Source organism: Rhineura floridana, chromosome 6, assembly GCF_030035675.1.
Source record: "Rhineura floridana isolate rRhiFlo1 chromosome 6, rRhiFlo1.hap2, whole genome shotgun sequence".
In the NCBI taxonomy this organism is placed as follows: Eukaryota; Metazoa; Chordata; class Lepidosauria; order Squamata; family Rhineuridae; genus Rhineura; species Rhineura floridana.
In genome coordinates this window covers 79,262-90,586 of record NC_084485.1, presented here as the reverse complement: position 1 = coordinate 90,586, position 11,325 = coordinate 79,262, and positions in this window count along the sequence as shown.

Below are 11,325 nucleotides of genomic sequence, written 5' to 3'. Positions count from 1 at the left end.
CCTCTGATTTGTCGATGAAAATCATGTGCCTCAAACTGGGCTTCTGTGCAGTGTCGCTCATTCCTCATGCTCTGTGGATGGGTAGGAGGCGACAAGGGAGGAAGAGGAAAGTGAGATGGGGTGGAGTGGAGAAAACAATTATTTTAAAAAACAGATAGTGGTGATGAAGAATGGAGTGGAGGGGAAAAGAATCCGGAGGTCAAGAACATGGATAAAGGAGGAGAAGGAGGCAGCAGCAGAATGGAGATAAAGAACTGTGGAGGTGAAAGATGACAACGTGTGTGTGTGTGTGTGTGTGTGTGTGAGAGAGAGAGAGAGAGAGAGAGAGAGAATACTGTGTTTGCACTTGGCACACAAAGTGGCCTCCCCCACCCTCTCTGGCTACTGTGTGGCATTTGCAGTATTTTAACTTTTTTGCATCTCAGGGGAAAATGTTTGCTTGAGTGAGTGTCCCTTAGTTGGTGGCAGGGCAGGGTCTGGGAGGTGGTTAAGTGAGAGAGATTATGCTGGTTGGTTGAGTGGGGGGGTTGCACTTGGTTTGACGTGCAAAGATCTGAGTAGTGGCCTCAGTCTCCCTCCCCACCACACTTATCAGCGGACAGACCACCATTGCTATCATGTGGATAAAAAGAATTATTATTCTACTACCTCTGTGTGTGTGTGTTTATTTTTAATGTTGTTTTAAGCTACTTAGATGTGCAGCAGCCAAGGCCAGCACCTTGTAGGCGTTTTTTTAAAGTAACTGAAATGCAATTGTAGTGATTACCTTGGAGGGAAAGTAAAGTAATCAGTTACTTTCAGAGCAGTTGTAATTGTAACGGCATTACTACTTTTTTGGGCCATGTAACTGTAACTGTACATAAGAACATAAGAACATAAGAACATAAGAAGAGCCTGCTGGATCAGGCCAGTGGCCCATCTAGTCCAGCATCCTGTTCTCACAGTGGCCAACCAGGTGCCTGGGGGAAGCCCGCAAGCAGGACCCGAGTGCAAGAACACTCTCCCCTCCTGAGGCTTCCGGCAACTGGTTTTCAGAAGCATGCTGCCTCTGACTAGGGTGGCAGAGCACAGCCATCATGGCTAGTAGCCATTGATAGCCCTGTCCTCCATGAATTTGTCTAATTTTCTTTTAAAGCCGTCCAAGCTGGTGGCCATTACTGCATCTTGTGGGAGCAAATTCCATAGTTTAACTATGCGCTGAGTAAAGAAGGACTTCCTTTTGTCTGTCCTGAATCTTCCAACATGCAGCTTCTTTGAATGTCCACGAGTTCTAGTATTATGAGAGAGGGAGTAATTTATTACTTTTTAAAAGTAGTCTTCCAAGCTCTGATTTTTACCCCCACCCCTGCCCCATACCATTATTATTGCTATCCTCTGCACAACAGAAAAACAACCTCACATTTCTTTCCTGCATTTAACTAATTACTGATTACTATCAGTTTAAAGGGGAATCCCTACCCGTATCCGATTTCAGCATGCCTCAGCTTTTGTGCCTTTTTGCAGTGTTTTACTACTCAGATCTTGAAAAAGGTAATTTTTTTCTCCAGCACACATGAGATCAGGGTTTGCTGGAGCTGCATGCATTATTTTGTCTTTGACTTGGTAATGGTGGAATCTAATTATAATGTCTCTATAGGACGCTGTCCCTGAGGCGCCTTTTGATTTAAGGCCCTGTGAATGTGTTCAATGTCTCTCTCTTCCAAATGTATATCAGTGAAGGTATCATTAGCCCAAGTGATAAAGAAAGAAAGGAGGTTTTGGCTCCCTGCTGATTCAGGAATCCCCCAGGTCCTCAGGTTATTTCTGCGGCTCTGATCCTCCCATTCAGACATCCTATGGTGAATGTCTGAAGGTGGCCTTTTGTAATGCCGAAATGGTGGTTTTCTGTTTTGGGCCTAGATCTAGGGCCACATCTGCTGTTTTAGTGATCTTACCAATCTTCTCTGAAAGGCTCTTAATCTCCGTCTTTAAAGGATTAATTGTAGCCATTCACTCTTCATTAAGTTCTTTTTAACATTTATTTATTTATTATTTTATTTCTATCCCGCCCTTCCTCCCAGCAGGAGCCCAGGGTGGCAAACAGAAGCGCTAAAAACACTTTAAAACATCATAAAAACAGACCTTAAAATACATTAAAACAAAACGTTAAAAACATTTTTTTAAAAAGCTTTAAAAACATCTTTTAAAAAGGGTTAAAAAGTATTAAAAAACATATTAACAAGCAATTCTAACACAGATGCAGACTGGGATAGGTCTCAACTTAACCCTGGGCAAGGTCCTTGAATGAGTGGTTGAGGGCCAGCTCCAGACACTCTTGGATGAGACTGTTAGGTTTGGAAATGATCTTGCATGAGTCTGTTCTTTCTCCCACACTATCTGCCTTTGTTTTGCTAAAGTCTAAAGCGCTTATCTCAAGGTCGCATATCTGTGTGAGCCCCTCTCTCAGGAACCAAGATGTGCCTTACTTTGTTATTCTAAAGTACCCCTCTTTCCATATCTGCAATGTTACTTTGTCTAGCAAGAAGCTGAATGTTCTGGCTCATTCTTATCTCAAGCACCCCAATTCTATTCCTTAGATGTTACTATGACTGGCAATATTTTATGCAATTCTATGACGTGTAACCCCCTACTTGTTATCTTTTTTTTTTTACAATAATTTTTATTCAAATTTTCATAAAACATAGAAAACAAAATCATAAAACATTCAAAGACAAAAAACAAAACAAAACAAAACAAAAAAAATGATTAAACAAAAAAAAATAAAATGTTGACTTCCCATTTGTCACATATCAAATCAGTTATAGATCTACAATATATAACAATCCTGTCTCTTAAATCATATTATAAAATCGCTTTCCTCCAGTAGTTATCTTAATTAATCATCAAATCTCATAAACATTACTTTATTCTTTCCACAAAAAGTCAAAGAGAGGTTTCAATTCTTTAAGAAATATATCTATCAATTTTTCTCCAAATAAACGTCAATTAATTCATCTCGTTAATAATTATAATAATCTTATTGTCATAACCATAGTCCAAATAAACATTTCGATTAATCCATCTCATCAGAATCTGTTAGGTCCAATAATTTCAATAGCCATTATTCCATTATCCCTATTAGTTCCATCTTCCATCTTCAATAGTCCTGTTAAGTCCTGTAGTTTCAGTGTCCAATCTTCCATTATCAGTATTCCATAATAATCTTGCTGTTGTAGCCATAGTCATATAATAAGAGTCTGATGGGAATTTCCTCTATCCCAAATATTTTCTTGCCATCCATTCTGAATAAGTTGCTGAAATACTGTTGTAAAGTCATATCTGTGTTCTTCTTTTTTACAAAATGCACTGGCTCATCTCTTAAGAGTTTTTCCATTGTCACATGGCTGCAGTTAATTCCATAGATTTTCTCTATATCAAGCTCCATCACATCATTCCAGTCCAGAAGATTATCCAAGCCATTGATAACTTTATCTCTAATATCTTCATTAATTTCTTCAGAGATAACGTTAAATTCCAAACAGTAGATTTTATTTCTAAAATCCATAAACTCCAGATCTTTTTCCAATTCCACATTTGTTCCAATCTCCAGGGCTTGTATCTTCCCTTTATTTTTTCTTTTCTCATCTCTGATCTCATTCTCCTCTCTCACAGGATCCCCTATTTCTTTAAGCTCCTGCGTCATTTTGCTCAGTTCAATTTTCAGCTCCTTACTACCCTGTCGCAGGGTTTGTTTCGTTATCTCAATCTCATCCATTATTTTCTGAAACATAGTTACTTCCAGATTCTCAGCCACTTTCTTGATTGCCATTTTTAAAACCACGAAAACAAAGCAAAACAAAAATAAAGAAGAACCACTTCTTATTTCAGCAACAATTGGGTTAATATTCCAGGCTTGATGACATCACAGTATAAACAGAGCAACCTGCCTTATCTCTCTATGTTCAAGAATGCAAAACAAATTTAGTTCCCAGCATCAAAACAGTTAGTGGCGTCGTGAAGAAGCAGATTCGTCAAAATAAAATAGACCAAAAAGAGAATAGTCCCAGACAATATAATATTCTTCGGAATAGAAATCAGGAATAGAAATCCCTCTTCTGTTTATTATCTTTAGAATGCACTTCCAGGACAGCTTTTTGCGACAGAAACAGAGATAAGCTGTTAATTTCGTGAATAACAGAGAAGAGCTATATCTCACCCATAAGTTGTCCAAAGCCGATCAATCTGACAAATCTCCTTTTGCTGCAACAATTTAAACCAAGTAAAAAAAATAATAGAAAGAAGGGGGCTTGCCTGTTAGTCCGTTCTCTCTTTAAAGAAAAGATAAACGTATCGCTTAAACAGATAGAGCTTGTTAGGAAGTCCGTCCGGCATTGTTGGCTGGACCTTATCTCATAAATTAATGAAATCCAGTCCTCCCAACAAAAACAGGCTTTTGAGGTTGATCTCTACGTTTCTCCCTGCCCGGGAGAAATTTCATCAGTCAAAAAAAAAATGTTCTGACTGATTTATATCTGAATAAGCTTCTTTTGAGGCGGGAGCCCGTCCCAAAAGCAGGCACAAGCGAAGTCACCCTTCCCGGAAGTCCCCCCTACTTGTTATCTTAAAGGAACTATATAATCTCTGTCTTTTCAATAAACGGGGTTCCCACTTCTGAAAGGCATCTTGCTTTGCAAAGGTAATTATTGTGTTGTGTTTCTTTCCTGGCCTCTGGTAGTGGATGCTTGCACTCAACTCCGCACCTTCCTGGGTGTATGTGAGCTGAGAAGGCACTGACAGCTTGCGTGTTGGGTTTGAACCTAACAAGACCGATTATCTGGATCCATTCCAGTCGGGTTTCAGGCCTGATTCTGGCACAGAAACAGCCTTGGTCGCCCTGTATGATGTCCTTTGTCAGGAGAGAGACAGGGGGAGTGTGACTCTGTTGATTGTCCTTGATCTCTCAGTGGCTTTCGATACCATCGACCATGGTGTCCTTCTGGGGAGACTGGCTGAGTTGGGAGTGGGAGGTACTGCATTGCAGTGGTTCCGCTCCTACTTGGTAAGTCGCCTCCAGAAAGTGGTGCTTGGGGAACATTGCTCAGCACCCTAGGGGTTCCTCAGGGGTCAGTTCTGTCCCCCAAGCTGTTCAACATCTACATGAAACCGTTGGGTGCAGTCATCCAGAGCTTTGGAGTGCGTTGCCATCAGTATGCTGATGACACGCAGCTCTGTTTCTCCTTTTCATCTTCTTCAGGTGAGGCTGTCAATGTGCTGAACCGGTGCCTGGCTGCAACAATGGACTGGGTGAGGGCTAATAAACTGAGGCTCAATCCAGACAAGACTGAAATGCTGCTAGTGGGAGGTTCTTCTGACCGGATGGTGGATGTCCAACCTGTCCTGGATGGGGTTGCACTCCCCCTGAAGGAGCAGGTTCGTAGCTTGGAGGTTCTCCTAGAATCATCTCTGTCACTTGAGGCTCAGGTAGCCTCGGTGGCACGGAGTGCCTTCTACCAACTTCGGTTGGTGGCCCAGCTACGTCCCTATCTGGACAGGGATAACCTGGCTTCAGTTGTCCATGCTCTGGTAACCTCCAAGTTAGATTACTGCAATGCACTCTACGTGGGGCTGCCTTTGAAGACAGTTTGGAAACTGCAGCTTGTGCAAAATGCAGCGGCCAGATTGGTAACAGGGACCAGATGGTCCGAACATATAAAACCGATTCTGGTCCGCTTGCACTGGCTGCCTTATGTTTCCGAGCTCAATTCAAGATGCTGGTATTGACCTATAAAGCCTTACATGGCTTGGGACCACAATACCTGATGGAACGCCTCTCCCGATACAAACCCACCCGTACACTACGTTCAAGATCAAAGGCCCTCCTCCGGGTGCCTACTCTGAGAGAAGCTGGGAGAATGGCAACAAGGGAGAGGGCCTTCTCAGTGGTGGCCCCCAAATTATCTTTTCAATGCCAGGTCAAAATTTTCCTCTTCTCCCAGGCATTTTAGCATGTGTTCTATATTGTTTTAAATTTTAAAATTGTGTTTTAAATTGTTTTTAAAAGATGTATTTTAAATAATAATAATATTTAATTTGTTTGTCGCCTATCTGGCAATTAGCCACCCTAGGCGACGTACATTAAAAGAGATAAAATACAATAACAGATGTAATCACATTAATAACAATAGGTAAAATACTGGACAGTCATCAATACATATAAAAGCAATTATAATAACAACATACGATAAATGATAGAATCATGGTGATTTACCCAATGACCTCAAAGGCTTGCTGGAATAGCCACGTCTTCAGGGCCTTGCGGAATACATCTAGGGAAGGGGCATGTCGAAGATCATATGGGAGGGAGTTCCAGAGAGTGGGGGCCACCACAGAAAAGGCCTTCTCCCTAGTACCCACCAACCTAGCTGTTTTGGTTGGAGGGATTGAGAGAAGGCCTTGTGTGGCTGATCTAGTTGGGCAGCATAATTGGTGGCGGTGGAGGCGCTCTTTCAGGTAAGCTGGCCCGAAACCGTACAGGGTTTTAAAGGTTAAAACCAACACCTTGAATCGGGCCCAGAAAACAACCGGCAGCCAGTGTAGGTCAAACAACACTGGCGTGATGTGATCCCGTCGGCGGCTGTTGGTAAGTAAGCGCGCCGCCGCATTCTGCATAAGCTGTAATTTCTGGGTCGTTTTCAAGGGTAACCCCACATAGAGCGCATTACAGTAGTCCAATCGAGAGGTGACCAGGGCATGCACCACGAGTGGGAGCTGTTGAACAGGGAGGTAGGGTTGCAGCCTACGTATAAGGTGTAATTGATACCAAGCTGCCCGGCTCACAGCCGAAATCTGAGCCTCCATGGACAGCTTGGAATCAAGAACAACCCCGAGGCTGCGGATCTGGTCCTGTAGGGGCAACTTCACCCCACCAAACACCAGGTCAACATCTCCTAACCCTCCCTTGTCTCCCACAAGTAGTACCTCGGTCTTATCAGGGTTCAACTTCAACCTGTTCCTGCCCATCCATCCACTCACGGATTCCAGGCACTTGGACATGGTCTTCACAGCCCTCTCTGGTGAAGATTTAAATGAGAGATAGAGCTGAGTGTCATCCGCATATTGGTGACACTGCAGCCCAAATCTCCTGATGATCTCTCCCAGCGGCTTTACATAGATGTTAAATAGCATGGGAGAGAGGATAGAACCCTGTGGCACACCACAATTGAGAGGCCTAGGGTCTGAAACCTCGTCACCCAATGCTACCTGTTGGCACCTATCAGAGAGAAAGGACTGGAACCACCGTAAAACTGTGCCTCCGAATCCCAAACTCTCCAGGCGATCTAAAAGGATACCATGGTCGACGGTATCAAAAGCCGCTGAGAGATCCAGGAGGACAAGGAAGGTGAATTCTCCCCTATCCAGTGCCCTCATCATATCATCTACCAGAGCGACCAAGGCTGTTTCAGTTCCATGTCCAGTCCTGAAACCCGATTGGTATGGATCTAGATAATCCGTTTCATCCAAGTGTGTCTGCAACTGATTTGCCACCACTCTCTCAATGACCTTGCCCAAGAATGGTAAGTTTGAAATTGGGCGGAAGTTGTTTAAAATCTGGGGATCCAAGGAGGACTTCTTTAAGATGGGTTTAATAATAGCTTCCTTGAGGGCTAGTGGCATAACACCCTCTTGGAGGGATGCATTAACCATTATTATTATTATTATTATTATTATTATTATTATTATTATTATTTCAATTTATATACCGCCCTTAGCAGAATAGCTCTCAGGGCGGTGAACAAACAAGATAAAATACAATATATCATAGTAAAAAATCACAAAAACATGTACAAACAAACAACAGAAAGCACAACAAAAACGAAATACAACACAAATTAAGAAGGATACATGTTAAAAGTAGAAAGATTAAGAAAATTAAAAGATTAAAATGCCTGGGAGCATAAAAAGGTCTTTACCTGGCACCGGAAAGATAGAAGTGTAGGCGCCAGGCGTACCTCTTCGGGGAGGCTGTTCCACAACTCAGGGGCCACCACAGAAAAGGCCCTAGATCTAGTAACCACCCTCCGGGCTGCCTTGATCCCCTCACCCAATCTCTCTTTGCAGCTCATAAGGAGCCACGATGGGCAAGGGTCATTTAGACAAGTGGTAGGCTTTACAGATGAGAGCACCTTGTCCACATCCTCAGCAGGAAGAGGCCGGAATCGATCCCATTTGACCGGTTTGCAACTGGTCAACTCTAGCTCACTCACTGTATCCACGGCGCACGGAATCGAGCTCCTCAGGTGTTCAATTTTATCAGCAAAGTGCTTTGCCAATTTGTCACAGGAGGCCTTAGACTGTTCCAAGGGTTCCTGAGCAACTGGACTGACCAGGCTTCGGACCACCTGGAACAACCTCCTGTGACAGCACTCAGCTGATGCAATAGAGGCAGCAAAGAATTCCCTCTTTGCTGTCCTTACCGCCACTTGGTAGGCAGCTATTGCTGCTCTAACCTGTGTCCGAGCATCTTCGGAGCGCGACTTCCGCCACCGGCGCTCTAGTCGTCTCACCTCCTGTCTCAAAGTACGCAACCGTGGTGTGTACCATGGTGCTACTTGAGTTTTATTCAGGGGGAGAGGACGTTTCGGAGCCACTCGGTCTAACGCCCCGGCGATCCTCTCATTCCACTCCATCACCAGGGCATTGACCGGGCGACCTTCAGCAGGTTCCAATTCCCCAAGCGCTGTCAGGAAACCATCTGGATCCATCAGGCACCTGGGGCGGACCATTCTAATAGGACCTTTACCCCTGCGGAGGGCATGCGGCATCGAGAAATCCATCTTTACCAGATAGTGGTCTGACCATGACACAGGGGTAAAAGAATTAGCCCCTAACTTCAGCACACTACCCTCCCCTCCCGGGACAATTTTAAATTGTATTTGTTTTTAGTTATGGTAAACTGCCCAGAGAGCTTCTGCTATGGGGCGGTATACAAGTTTAATAAATAAAAATAAATAAATAAAAATAAAAGGCTTGTTGAAATTCAATTGTTGAAGGAGCTCAAGCACTGGCTCTGTATCTTCCTTAGAAGTGTGGGCTGATTTTCACACCATGGTAGGGCCTTCCTCGTGGTCCTCCAGGCTCCTGTCCGTGGAACAAAGTAAGCTGTAAGCAGTTTTTCCTTTCCTCCAGTGAGGCTGTGGAGCATTGCCTTTCAAGGCGCTTATGAGAAACGCTTTTGCCTGTCGATTTTGGTTGTTTTTAGTTTATATTTTAAGCGGCATGAATGGGAGCAGACAGTCTAAACCGCCATCTTGGCTGATGATGTCATCGCCTTCTCATCTGTAAGCTTTTTGTGAAGCCACATTGGCGTCTTCTGCTGCCTTCCCCCTTTTTTCCTTGATGGAATTGTTTGCCATGGTGCCTTTAGAATCGCCCCCCTTTTTTTTTTTACAAAAACTCCCATCAAACTTGGACTCCTTTTCTCATAGGGTCTCTTGACATGGAACTTTACCATTGTTCTGAGTTTATTAAAATCGGCTTTCCTGAAGTACAGGATACACATATGGCTACTGTCAGCTTTTGCTTCCTTTAAAATCAAGAACTCTAGTATAGTGTGGTCACTTTCCCCCAGAGTTCCTGCAACTGCCACTTCATCCACCAAGTCATCTCTGTTGGTTAAAATCAGGATAGCTGATCCTCTAGTTGCTTCTTCCACTTTTTCTAGGAGAAAGTTACAGTAGGGGCCCACTCATATGGCAGGTTAGGTTCCAGACCCCTGCTGAAAAGCGAAAACCGCCGAAAAGTGGATCAGCTGTAGCACAGGGGTCTGGAACCTAACCCACTGATCGCGCCAGAGGAGGAGAAGATCAACTGTAGTGCGCTATAGCTGATCTTCCCCTCCTCCAGCGCGATCAGCTGCAGTGCGAGAGTCTGCTCTTCCCCTCCTCCGGTGAGATCATCTGGAGCGCAGGGAGCTCCAGCCCCCCCTCCAGCTGATTGCCCCACTGACGCCGTATTAGCAGAACGCCAAAAAGCAGGGTGCTGAGAAGCGGGGCCCTACTGTATCTCCAACACAAGTCAGGAATTGGAATCAGATATCAGGATAACTGAAGTCCCCTATTACTACTACATCATGTCTCTTCGAAACATTAGCTTTTGCTTTGCCAAAGTTTCATCTTAGTCTTCTTGATTGGGTGGTCGATAGTAGACTCCAACCTCCGTGTTCCTTTAATTCTTTGTCTCACTTATTTTAATCAGTGGAGCTGCCAAGCTCATCATCCTGTAATTTCTGTGCAGGGATATATATTTTGAACACAGAGCACAACTCTGCCTCCCTTTCTATTCCTTCTGTTGTTTTTGAACCAGCTATAAACTTCCATCGCTGTATTCCAGTCATGGGAGTCAGTTATACCTATCAAATTTCAGTTATACCTATCAAATTGCACTTCTTGTATTAAGAGTTCAAATTTATCCTGTTTATTTCCCATACTCTGGGCTTTAGTATACAGACATCAAAGACCATGTGATTTATGGCCTGGCTTCCTTCCTACAGTATTATGAAGACTATTACTGGGCCCCATTAGAGCCATTCCCTCAGTTCCTCTTACTGTGCACAAGCCTTAGTTAGTCACTACCACCAAGTTTATGTCTCCGTCCCCTTTAGGATTCAGTTTAAAGCCCTCCTGATGAATTTCTCCATGCTGTGGCCAAACACATTGTTCCCAGTCTTTGTGAAGTGCAGCCCATCACTTGTTAGCAGTCCATCTTCCAGGAAGTGTAGCCCATGGTCCCTGAATCCAAATCTCTTGCATCAGCACTACCTTTGTAGCCAGTCATTCACCTGGAGTATTTTTCTTTCCCTTTCCATCCCTCTTCTAAATACTGGAAGGATGGATGGGAAAACTCTCTGGGTCATGTAGGAATCCAACTTAAAGCATACCCAACAGGTGGCTGTCCAGCTGCCTCTTCAATGCCCAATGCTCCAGCCTATCAAGGTCCCTTTGAATTTTGTTTCTGTCCTTCAGGGTATTAGCTATCCCAATTTTGTATCATTTGCAAATTTGATAAGCATTCCCTGCACCTCCTCATCCAACATTAATAAAAATGTTGAAGAGCACTGGGCCCAGGCCCAAGCCCTGCAGTACCCCACTTGTTACTTCCTCCCTGTTTCAGAAGATCCAAGCACTCTTTGAGTATGATTCTGTAGCCAACAATGGATCCACCTGATAGTTGTTTCATTCAGCCCACTAGCTTGCTAATCAGAATATCATGGGCACTTTGTCAAAAGCTTTGTTGAAGTCGAGATATATTATGTCCACAGCTTTCCTACAGTCTATCGGGGAGGTTACC